The sequence below is a fragment of the Paroedura picta genome, chromosome 13, assembly GCF_049243985.1.
Source record: "Paroedura picta isolate Pp20150507F chromosome 13, Ppicta_v3.0, whole genome shotgun sequence".
NCBI lineage: Eukaryota > Metazoa > Chordata > Lepidosauria > Squamata > Gekkonidae > Paroedura > Paroedura picta.
In genome coordinates this window covers 47,443,150-47,456,219 of record NC_135381.1, presented here as the reverse complement: position 1 = coordinate 47,456,219, position 13,070 = coordinate 47,443,150, and positions in this window count along the sequence as shown.

Here is a 13,070-nt window from a genome sequence, read left to right as displayed (position 1 = left end):
CACATCCTTTTAAATGTGGAACACATCTCATGGCACACTCCCTAAAACGGAAATGAAAACAGACATGACGTCCGTCGTCCCGCCGTGCCAGTAGATGGTGGCTGCTGTGGCAGAGCTGCAAGGCTCAGAGCTGGACTTCAGGTCTCTGCCGCAGCGGCACCCATCTTCCCAGGCCAGTCCCAATGTCTGGAGAGCGGGGTCAGCCTGAAAGAGGGGAGACACCGTAGCCAGCACCAGCAGAGCTCCAGGGCCCCGTACTAGACCTTGAAGCTCTGCTGTACTGCTGGCACAGGGCTCCTTCTGCAACAGGTAAGAAGAAGAGTTGGTTCTTCTATGCCGCTTTTCTCTCCCTGAAAGAGTCTCCAAGCGCCTTCCCTTTCCTCTCCCCACAACAGACACCCTGTGAGGGAGGGCAGTCTGAGAGAGCCCTGAGATTCTTGCTCGGTCAGAACAGCTTTATCCGTGCTGTGGTGAGCCCAATAGCTGGCTGCATGTGGGGGAGGAGCAGGGAATCAAACCCAGCTCGCCAGATTAGAAGTCTACACGCCTAACCTTGACACCAAGCTGGGTGAAGAGGGGGAGGGTTGTGTGTGTCTGAGAGGGAGGGAGGGACCAGGGAGGTGGGGGGGAGGGAGGGAAGGAGGGAGAAGTCTGTGTTTGCCTGTGTGCGCAACAGAGAGGGCCAGGACCAAGGAGGTAACTGGTCCACAGGTGACTGTTCCACATGCCCTGTGGTAGTTGGACTCTCACTAGAAACCTCGCCAGAGTTTCTTCCAGAGGACTCCTCCTCCATGCGCATTGCAGCCCTGAGCAGAGCGTGGTGGAGTTGTCTAAACACACATGGCCAACAGTCGCAGCTTGCAGTACAGCCAGGGTCAGTGGGTTTTACCCTGCATTCTAGGCACTCAACATGTTTCCCCATGAAAATGTGAGCAGTGCCCCTTTTTTGTCACAAGATACTTACAGCCAGAGGGGCTATAGTGATAGTTTCTAATTTTAAAGGACCGTTTCAATACTTTTGCAGACTTCCTCTATCCCTGACGGCCGTTTTTGTGTTGCCCGACTCGACTCAGACTTGTGGTCTTCATTAAACACAAAAGATCATGGTGAGGTTAATGCCAGACCCCTGGATCGAAGTTGGGAAAGGAGGCAGCCTCCGGAAGCCAGGCGTCGCTGATGCGGTTTCTGCTCCGGATTGTTCACAGAGGAGTCTGTTGGCTTGGACTGGATCAATATTAACTTAATTGATTCACTATAAAGTAAATCACTAAATGTTCAGTTTTAAATAAACCAGTAAGCTGAATTCCTGGCAGCTGAACTAGAAACAGGCCCTCTTAAACTGTTCTCAGAGGTGCAATTTCAAATGGGAATGTTTATCACAGCGAATGCATGCCCAGCTTTCATCCTGGAATCACTTGCGCCCTGCTCAGTTGTACCCTGATGTTTATCCACTTGTTAAACTATCATGATGGTTTTACAGGGTAGTAGAAAACCTAAAATCTTCCTCTGGAAAGGTTGTTGGAGAATGCTAACATACTTGCAGCATATAGGAATTTGCACTCCAGTCTTAGGTCATTTTTACGCCACTTTTCAAACCACTGGAAAAATAACTTTGTTTTATACCTCACTTTTCACTACCCAAAAGAGTTCCACAACAGGGACCCTGTGAGATAGGTGGGCCGAGAGAGCCTTGAGAGAACTGCTCTGCAAGAACAGCTCTAAGAGAACTGTGACTAGTCAAGATCACCCAGCTGGCTGCATGTGGAGGAGGAGGAGTGGGGAATCGAACCTGGCTCTCTAGATTAGAGGTTGCCACTCTTAATCAGCATGACCACACACTGGCTCTCTTGGACACCCCAAGTGGCTTACTACCTCTTTCCCGTTGGATCACCACCATGACTCAGTGAGATGCATCAGGCTGGATGTGTGTGGCCTGCCTGGGAGAATCCTCCAATCAGCTCCCATGGCAGAGCAGGAAGCTGAAGGGGGGGGGGTGTCTCCCAGGCCCACGTCTGACGACATCTTTACTGACCATCTTCTGCTTTCCAGACAGTCGTTCTCCATCTAATATAGATCATCTCCATAGCTTTATTCAACTCTACCTGCTAATCCTCAGTCTGAGGCGGAGGGCCTGCACTCGGAAGCTCCCGCCTTGAATAAATCTTTGCTGGTCTTAAAGGGGCCTGACTGGACTCTGATTTTGTTTTGTTGTGCTAATCCTTTGGTAGAGTTATTTACAATTAAAATGTAATTCATGCACAATAGCTTTTTAAAAACAATGAGCAGACAGGGCCAGTTCAGAGGTACTTCTGTGCAAGTCCCTTGGTGGTAGATGGGTCCCCACAGGTTCGATACGCAAACTTCAAAAGAAAAAAAACAGAATGAGACAGTGTAATTTTGGAGAGGGGAAGGAACGGCAAATTATTAAGGCTGAAGGGAAGACTGTAGCTTGGCTAATTTAACCTCCAGCAGGCTCTACAAGGGAATAACCAGTGACTGTAGGAGGCCTGCTTATGCTCATTTGCTAGCAGGCCATTCAAAACATATCGTTATTGCAGGGTGACTCCAGAAGTTGACAAGTTAAAGACTGCGCGCCACAATGGGCTTGAAGCCTTGGAAAGAAGAGAAGCCTGGCCCAGTGGGAGTCATTGTGGGGACACTGAATGTCAGATGTTAACAGAAAACAGGGATAAGATGCTTTTTAGGTAGCTTGCTGCTTCCCAAGGTAGAGCAGGAATGGCAAAAACTCCTATCGGCCAATGCTGGGAATGGCAGGAGACAGATGCATGGTTTTTTCGCATCTGGAGGACTTGCCAGAAAGCCTGGGAATGCTGGAATATGATTCATGAGGAGAGGCAAAAGAGACTGAAAGGGCAATTAGCACAGGATACCTACACTTTCAAGCAAAGGTTGGATGCACACTTTTCTTGGATGCTTTAGGGCAGTGGTCCCCAACCTGCGGGCCGCGGCCCGGCGCCGGGCCACAAAGGCCATGGTGCTGGGCCGCGGCTCCCTCTCCCCGCCCCCCCCACCGCAGTAAAAAACTTCCCAGGCCGCAAGCTTGCGGTCCGGGAAGCTTCTTACTGCGGGGAGGGCGGGGAGAGGGAATCAGGGCCGGGCCGCGCGGGCGCGGCCCGATCTGCAGGCGTGGCCCGCGGGCACGGCCCGATCTGCGGGCGCGGCCCGCGGGCGCGGCCCGATGCGTGGGCGTGACCCGTGCGGGCGCAGTCCCCGCGGGCGCGGCCCGATGCCCTGCCGGTCCCCAGCCTAATAAAGGTTGGGGACCACTGCTTTAGGGTGCTTAGGGCTGATCCTGCGTTGAGCAGGGGGTTGGACTAGATGGCCTGTATAGCCCCTTCCAACTCTATGATTCTGTGATTAATGACTTCTTTCAATAATGTGGTTTTAAACTGCAAGCCACCTCAAGCCAGACTCTAAAGAGTTGGCAGGGAGCTATTCTAAACCAGTACGTGGAACACCCACTGCCCTCTTGTGCTCATCTTCTTTGGCCTTTAGTGCAATTAACTGAAAAAGGGGGTCTGTCTCTGGGGGGATCCATCGCACAGACAGGAAAGGAAGGAAGAGTCATATATCATGAAATCCCTCAGATGGAAACTGAATTTGACTGCTGGCTGCTGAGGTTCTTCCAGGGCCTCAGCGGAAGAGCTGGCGGAAGAGCTCTGACTTAAAGGCCCCTGGAATTGCGAAAGGCCCCAGGGGCCCGGATTGCGTTGGGTAGAGAGTTCCGTCTGGCTGGGGCCAGGGCTGAAGGGGTCCTGCCTTCCGCTGGTGGCAGTTTAACTTCTTTTAATTTATGAAGATTCCTGATCCGCAGACATCTGTCAAAGCCTGCCGCCTGTGACTGCTACGGCAGTGGTCCCCAATCTTTTTATCACCGGGGACCCCTCAACACCGGGGACCACTCACCCCTTTTACTGAAGCCCGGTGGGGGGGGGGGGGATAGTTTACTCCTCTACTCTCAACCACTGCCCTTACGCTCTCTGATCGCTATGGTCATGTTTAAACATCCCTTCAAAATAAGATACAGACACGCCACAACAATGAAGTGTGTTGTAAAGGGCCGGGGGGGGGGAGAAGGCGTCCTTCGGGGCCCACCTCCAGTTAGTCGAAGGACCACACGTGGTCCGCAGCCCACAGGTTGGGGATCGCTATGCTACGGGATTCCCCGCTGGCTTTGCCAAACAGCCGTTTCAGAGAGCCTGATTCAGGGGTTGTCGGCAGGGGTCTGGATCCTGTTCCTGGATCAGAATAAGCTGCCTTGTTCCTTCTTTTTACTTTTCAAACAAGCATCCGATTTCCTCACAAATTGCTTGCTTCTTCCTCTTTGCCAGAATCTCCCCAAACAAGAATCAGAGAGGATTTCTGCAAAATGGTCCCAATCCTGATGGAAACAAAGCTTGACACCTGACTTCTCATGTGGGTCTTGGAAGCAAGAAGGGAAGCAGCTGCCGTCTGAAAGAGAGCTCCATCTTGCTCAGCATCAACAGGCTTTTGGCTCAAACATTTTAACGCAGCCATTAGAGTGTGCACAGGGCTGGGGGGGTGGGGGGTGGGCAGGGACGGGTGTGCAGACTGTGGCCCCGTCTTCAGCTGTTTCTTGTCTTTCCTTGTTTACTTCCGTACTCTTCCCCACCGTGGGAACCCAAAGCAGTTCCATTCCAGGTTTACCTGAATGGCAGGGAACTCTCAGAGACTTGTGGGGTGGCCCCAGCTATTTCCTCTTTCCCTCCCCAGCAACCCCCCTGCCCCCTCCTCTTTCTCTGCCTCCTCCTGTCCTGCTCAGCCATTCACCAACCTCCCATCTTCAGCTGTATTTATTATTATCTATTTACCTCAGTTATGCCCCACTGTTCTCCACAAGGGGAACCAAAGCAGCTGAAAATAATCTCCTTCCCTCTTGTTTACCCTCACAATAACCGTGGGAGGTAGGACAAGCAGGGAGCCTGTGACTTGCCCAAGGTCATTCAGTGAACCTCTATGGCAGACTGGGGATTCGAACCTGGCTCTCCCGGGCACCCTAACCAGCATTTCACCTGCACAAACCTCTCCAAGGGGCTGACAGACAAGAAGTGGTGACTTGGTTTTAGGTGTTCAGATCTGAAGAAATTTCCTCTGACTAGACTGCCTTTCCCAGGGCAATCTACTTTGAAACACTTCCCCTTTTCTGCCAGCAGGGGGCAGGCCAAGACTGGTCTAAACCTCCCCTTGAGTATGGAGCCTTCCTTGCAGTTGGTGGTGAAATAAGAGAGGAAGGAGTGATGCATTTTGCTTTGTGTTCCCACCAGCAGATGTTGGGACCCGGCTTGGAGGATGTTTCCTTAGAATTAACTTCTTTTATGAGCCCCTGCTCTTGCAAGGACATCTCCTGGCTGGCTTGCAGCAGGGATAGTGCTGGGTCCCCTGGAATATTATGGCACCGTAGCAGGGCAGGATTGGTTGTTCCCTGCCCATGGCAACCCCATAAGAATCAGACTTGTGCAGACACAAACATCCAAGATGCAAACAAGCACAAGCATACTTGGCATGTAAGGTAGGGGCTGCCGGGTGGGGTGGGCCAACCCCACCCCACCCCACCCCACCCCACCCCACTGCCTTGGCTGGCCCCACACATATTAAATATGCTGGATGGGGAAGTACAAGAGCAACAGATGAGGTTGAGCAGAGCCGCATGAGCGTATCTCTTGTCATGTGCAGGGTGTCTGTGACTAGAGTGGCCCTCCAGTTATTCAAGTCCAACACCAAGTGGGCTGCAGTCTTCTGTTTCCTGGGAGTAAGACCAACTGCAAAACAGGGGACTTAGAATCATAGAATCATAGAGTTGGAAAGGACCTCATGGGTCATCTAGTCCAACCCCCTGCATTATGCAGGACACTCACATCCCTATTGCTCATCTACTGTAACCTGCCACCCCTTTGCCTTCACAGAATCAGCCTCTCCGTCAGATGGCTATCTAGCCTCTGTTTAAAAATCCCCAAAGATGGAGAACCTACCACCTCCCGAGGAAGCCTGTTCCACTGAGAAACCAGTCTAACTGTCAGGAACTTCTTCCGGGTGTTTAGATGGAATTTCTTTTGAATTAATTTCATCCCATTCGTTCTGGTCTCTCCCTCTAGGGCAAGAGAGAACAACTCTGCTCCATCCTCCATATGGCACCCTTTTAAATACTTGAAAATGGTTATCAGATCCCCTCTCAGTCGTCTCCTCTCTAGGATAAACAGACCAAGCTCCCCCAATCTTTCTTCATATGTCTTAGTCTCCAAACCCCTCACCATTTTTGTTGCCCTCCTCTGGACACGTTCCAATTTGTCAACATCCCGCTTCAACTGGGGTGCCCAAAACTGAACACAGTACTCCAAGTGAGGCCGAACCAGAGGAGAGTAAAGCGGTACCATCACCCCCGTGATCTGGACACGATACTCCGTTTGATACAGCCCAAAATCCTATTTGCCTTTTTAGCCACTGAGTCACACTGCTGACTCATGTTCAGTGTATGGTCTACTAAGACTCCTAGATCTTTTTCACACATGCTACTGCCAAGACAAGTCTCCCCCATCTTATACTGGTGTATTTGTTTTTCCCTACTTAAATGCAGAACTTTATATTTGTCCCTATTGAACTTCATTTTATTCACTTTAGACCACTTCTCGAGTCTATCAAGATCGTCCTGTATTCTGTTGCTATCTTCAGTTGTGTTTGCTACCCCTCCTAGTTTAGTATTGTCTGCAAATTTAATAAGTATCCCTTCTAATCCCTCATCCAAATCATTTATAAATATGTTGAACAACACAGGCCCCAGCACAGATCCTTGGGGTACTCCACTTGTCACTCTTTTCCAAGAAGATGCTGAACCATTAACAAGTACCTCCTGGGTACGATTTGTCAACCAGTTATTGATCCACCTCAGAATTAGGATCCATACTGCATTTTACCAACTTGTCAACAAGAATATCATGCAGAATCTTATCAAAAGCTTTACTGAAATCCGGAGAACGACTGAAGATGGCACCGTAACAGCTGGGCTTCTGTCCGGCTCTTAAGCCATGCTGAGGGTCAGGAACAACCGCACCTGGCAGACCTGAGCAGATACGCAAATATCGCTCGCCGGTCGCCCCAGGAACCGGGAACGGCATCCTGAGGGTCCTACAGATCCGTGGAGAGGGAGGGAGACTAAGCTCTCAGGATCGCCGCGGCATGTGCTCAAGGTCATGATGGCGCCCTTGTCGTAAATAACTTTCTAAGCCTGAAACGACCAGCTGACCCTACATTCTTCCCAGATCATTTTTTACCAGACTGACAGGAGCCGAAGTCTACAACAGTAAAGACCGTGAGTTTTCTGGCTTTTCCTTTTCTTTCCCCACAAGCTCTTCCCCCCCCTCAACCAATTTACAAGTGAATTCTTTCGTCGAGTGAGAGGCCCCCAGCTAATTATACCCACTAACCAAACAAAGAGAGAGCTTAAAGAAAAGAGAGACTTTAAAGTTTTGTTGGAGAGAGTTCAGTGGGGGAAGCTGACTTGATACAGAGATCGACAAACTGATAATTTGGGATCGCTCGTGCTCCCGCGAGACCTCACGAGACTTTCTGTTTATAGTTTGTGACTGCCTAGAACTATGGAAAAATTAACTAAGGCACAGCTTTTCCATTTGTTATGCGAAGGGAACTCAAAGATACTGAAAGCAGTCAATAAGGTGGAAAAGGAAATCCGAGGGACTAAGGGGGAGCTTTTGGACGGAGCTGACCGTCTGGAGAGAGCAGCTGATGAGGACACAGCTCAGCCAACAATACTTCAAATTAAAATTCAATGTCTGGAAGTTAATCAACAGGAGGGGGAGAGAGCTAGGGACGTAAAAATCCAAAGCACCTTGGAAGAACTTGGGAAAACAGATTTAAGGAAGGAAAGCACCGAAAACCTGGAAGTCTATTTAGAGCAGGAAGTGATTTGGATCAGCAAAATAAAAAGAGTCTATTTAAAGGTGACAGTACGCAGGAAGCTATCAGGAGATATCTCTGTGCGACCAGAGGAAGAGATCCAGATTGATAAAGTATACAGAGCCTACTTAAAGGCGACTGCAAGCAAGAATCAGGCAAGAGACTTCTTTGGCCCTGACAGAAGGACAACTAGAAATACTCTATGTAGGAATCACCAGGCGTTACTAAGGAAAAAAACAGTTCATTTTCTGCGACCACCTGAAGGATGTGATGAACAGTGGAGCATTCTCCTGGTTTCCTGTGGGAAAGACAGCAGCAGTAACTTTTAGGTCAGGACCAATATATCAAGGGAACTGACTTTATATCATCTAAGACAATAATAGAATATATTCTTATAATAGATTATACTCTCATATGTATCAACAACTACTCTACTAAGAAAGATGGTAATAACTTCTAGATCAGGATCAATATGTGATGGGAACTGAATATGTATGCCAATATGTATGCTAAAAGAGGATGGCAAACTATACTTTATATGTATTAACAAGACAGTAGCAGTAACTCTTAGGTCAGGGCCAATTTATGAAGGGGACTGACCTTATATCACTTAAGATAATAATAGAATATATTCTTATAACAGATCATACTCTCATATGTATTAACAATCATTTTGCTAAGAAAGATGGTAAAAACTTCTAGATTAGGAATAATATGTGATGGGAACTGAATATGTATGTTAAAAGAGGATGGCAAACCATATCAGCTGGTCGCTTTTTCCCCCTTTACTTTTCTGTAAATGTTTCATATAATAATAAATAATAAAATTAAAAAAAAAAGTTTTACTGAAATCCAGATAAACTATTTCCATGGCATAACCCTGATCCAGCAAGGTAGTCACTTTCTCAAAAAGAAGAGATAAGATTGGTCTGACATGACTTGTTCTTACGAAACCCATGCTGAGTCTTAGAACTCACAGCTCTCAGTTCCAGCTGCTCAAGGACAGAGTGTTCGATTATTTGTTCCAAAATTTTGCCAGCTGCAGATGTCAAGCTGATGGGTCGATAATTACCCGGATCCTGCTTTTTCCCTTTCTTGGAGTTGGGGACAACATTTGCCCACCTCCAATCGTCTGGCACCTCCCGTTCTCCAAGAGGTGTCAAAAAGAATGGACAGAGGTTCAGAGATGACACCTGCAAGTTCTTTTAGTACCCTTGGATGCGGTTCATCTGGCCAGAAGACTTTGTTTCATTTAAAGAAACTAGGTGTTTGTGGACTGCCCCAACAGTGATCCTAGGCCTCCATTCCTGTCCCCCGTGTTGTGTTACGTTTTTGCCACACTGATAACTATTTTCCTCACAAGAGAAGACCAAGGAAAAATAGGAGTTAAGCAGTTCAGACCTCTCTTCATCATCTGTTATAATTTCACTTTCTTGTCCTCGCAGTGGTCCTATAGTGTCCCCATTCTTTTTCTTGCTTGAAACATAGTTAAAGAAGCCTTTTTTTTGTTATGTTTAGCATTTCTTGGTAGCTTAAGCTCACATTGAGCTTTAGGTTTTCTAACATTCCCTCTACAATTATTGGTAATTTGTTTATACTCATCCTTGGTAATAAGGCCTTCCTTCCATTTCCTAAATGACTCTATTTTATTATACAGTATGGGGCCCCCTCTTCCACCCTCATTATTAGATGTTTTGAGGGGGGAGGTGATTGAGTAATCCCACCATGTTTCTGTGCTGCTGTTTATGTCCTGTATTTTAAGGGGGGTTTTACTGGAGTTTTAGCTAAGGACAACTGTAACCCGCCACGAGCCGGTCTTGGGAGTGGCGGGAAATAAATTTACTACTACTACTACAAAAACTACTACTACTACTGCTGCTACTACTAATTCTCAGGAGGTCTAGATCCAGGCAAAAAACCCCTTCCTTTCCCCTCCTCCTGTCTCCCTTGGCTTTGCTGGTGGCACCTGGTGGATGGAGGGCACACGCTTCAGAAAGGGCACACCTTTTTGCCCCCTTAAATCCTCCCCTGGTTTAAGTGCACCAGAAATGGTGCCCCAGGCTGACAGCAGAGCTAGATCCAGGTGGCTCTCAGAGTTGTTGTTGTTGTTAGGTGTGAAGTTGTGTCTGACCCATCGCGACCCCATGGACAATGATCCTCCAGGCCTTCCTGTCCTCTACCATTCCCCAGAGTCCATTTAAGTTTGCACCTACTGCTTCAGTGACTCCATCCAGCCACCTCATTCTCTGTCGTCCCCTTCTTCTTTAATCGCTCCCAGCACTAGGCTCTTCTCCAGGGAGTCCTTCCTTCTCATGAGGTGGCCAAAGTATTTGAGTTTCATCTTCAGGATCTGGCCTTCTAAGGAGCAGTCAGGGCTGATCTCCTCTAGGACTGACCGGTTTGTTCGCCTTGCAGTCCAAGGGACTCGCAAGAGTCTTCTCCAGCACCAGAGTTCAAAAGCCTCAATTCTTTGATGCTTGGCCTTCCTTATGGTCCAACTTTCGCAGCCATACATTGTAACTGGGAATACCATAGCCTTGACTAAACACACTTTTGTTGGCAGGGTGATGTCTCTGCTTTTTAGAATGCTGTCTAGATTTGCCATAGCTTTCTTCCCCAGGAGCAAGCGTCTTTTAATTTCTTTGCTGCAGTCTCCATCTGCAGTGATCTTGGAGCCCAGGAAAATAAAATCTGTCACTATCTCAATTTCTTCCCCATCTATTTGCCAGGAATTGAGAGGGCCAGATGCCATGATCTTCGTTTTCTTGATGTTGAGTTTCAAGCCAACTTTTGCACTCTCCTCCTTCATCCACATCAAAAGGCTCTTTAGTTCCTCTTCACTTTCTGCCAGTAGAGTGGTATCATCTGCATATCTGAGGTTGTTGATATTTCTCCCTGCAATCTTGATCCCAATTTGTGACTCCTCTAATCCTGCCTTTCTCATGATGTGCTCCGCATACAAGTTAAATAGGCAAGGCGACAGTATACAGCCTTGCCGAACTCCTTTCTCAATTTTGAACCAATCAGTGATTCCATGTTCAGTTCTCACTGTTGCTTCTTGACCTGCATATAAGTTTCTCAAGAGACAAATAAGATGCTCTAGTATTCCCATCTCTTTAAGAACTTGCCACAATTTGTTGTGCTCCACACAATCAAAGGCTATAGCATAGTCAGTGAAGCAGAAGTAGATGTTCTTCTGGAACTCCCTAGCTTTCTCCATGATCCAGCATATGTTGGCAATTTGATCTCTAGTTCCTCTGCCTCTTCGAAATCCTGCCTGTACTTCTGGAAGTTCTCGGTCCACTTATTGCTGGAGCCTAGCTTGTAAGTTTTTGAGCATAATTTTGCTAGCATGAGAAATGAGTGCAATGGTGCGGTAGTTTGAACATTCTTTGGCATTGCCCTTCTTTGGGATTGGAATGTAAACTGACCGTTTCCAATCCTGTGGCCAGTGCTCCGGACTAGAGAACAAAATCCTCCACCAATTATAGGATTTCATTTACTCTGTTTGGGGGAGCCAACAACCAGATGTGCTCACCTGGGCCTTGTCACAGTTCAGAGAGCTGTGTGACAGCGTGGTGTAGTAGTTAAGAGAAGCAGCCTGTAATCCAGGGAACTGGGTTTGATTCTCTACACCCCAGCTGGTGGCCTTTGGGGCCATCCCAATTCTCTCAGAACTCTCTCAGCCCCACCTGACTCACAGGGTGCCTGTTTTGGGGGGACGAAAGGAAGGTCATAGTAAGCTGCTTGGAGACTCCTTCAGAGAGACAAAAGCAAGGTAAAAAACCCAGCTCTCCTTCTTCTTCCTCGGGCAGTTTTTGCAGCCTTGCCAGGAGGGCCCTGGCAAACAGAACGAGTCCCTCTGCCAACCACTCTGGCCACAGGGCTTATCTGCCCTTATGCCTACTCCGGTTTCCTTCCTGCAAAGCAGAAGGGAGAGGAGGGGAGCAGGGGATGTATCCTGGCTTCCTCCCTCTTATGACTGGGGCAAGGTTTATCAACAGTTCCTTCAACTGGTATTGAATGGAAAATGTTTATTTATGTCAACAGCTGATGATTTAGGTTGCTTTCAATAAAACATTTTTTTCCTGTAAAGTTATGTTGAAGGCCACCTCTGCCGGAGCAGCAAGGATGCCTGTCTTACTCCCATTCATAAAGCCTCCAGTGCAAACCAATTTTCACAGCTGAGAAGTACAGTCCTAGCCTTGTTTCCCTTTCAAGAGAAAGAAGTTTTAAACCCACTTCACAGGATGGGATTGTCACTTCCCAAGACTCAAGAGGTCCAGGACGCTGCTGAGCACAGAGCCCGGGCAAAAGGGCTCTCTTTTCTCCTGGTTTTGATGGGTTGTCAACTTGCCCTTTTAGAGTAGCCTGTTGGCTTCTTGATCCCCATTTGGTTTATTATTCTTTCTCGGCCTAATTCTGTGTGTCTACACCAAAGCCCAGCAGATCATATATACACGGCAGGCAAAGCCCCTGAATATGATGAGCGCTAGGACCTCCAGGTGGGGGAAGGAGGAAGGAAGGAAGGAAGGGGGGTAAAGGGGGAGAAGGAAGGGGAGAAGGAAGGCATACAGACAGAGAGGGAGAAAAAGAAGGACAGCACGACAGGAAGAATGAAACAGAAAGAAATGGGGAGGGGGGAGGGAGGGAGGAAGGAAGGAAGGAAGGAAGGAAGGAAAAGAAGAAGAAGAAGAAGAAGAAGAAGAAGAGTTGGTTCTTATATGCCGCTTTTCTCTACCTGAAGGAGTCTCAAAGTGGCTTCCAATCGCCTTCCCTTTCCTCTCCCCACAACAGACACCCTGTGAGGTGGGTGAGGTTGAGAGAGCCCTGATATTGCTACTCGGTCAAAACAGAAGAAGAATTGATTCTTATATGCTGCTTTTCTTTACCCGAAGGAGGCTCAAAGGGGCTTCCAGTCGCCTTCCCTTTCCTCTCCCCACAACAGACACCCTGTGAGGGAGGGGAGGCTGAGAGAGCCCTGAGATTACTGAAGAAGAAGAAGAAGAGTTGGTTCTTAGATGCCGCTTTTCTCTACCCAAAGGAGTCTCCAAGTGGCTTCCAATTGCCTTCCCTTCCTCTCCCCCAACAGACACCCTGTGGGGTGGGTGAGGCTGAGA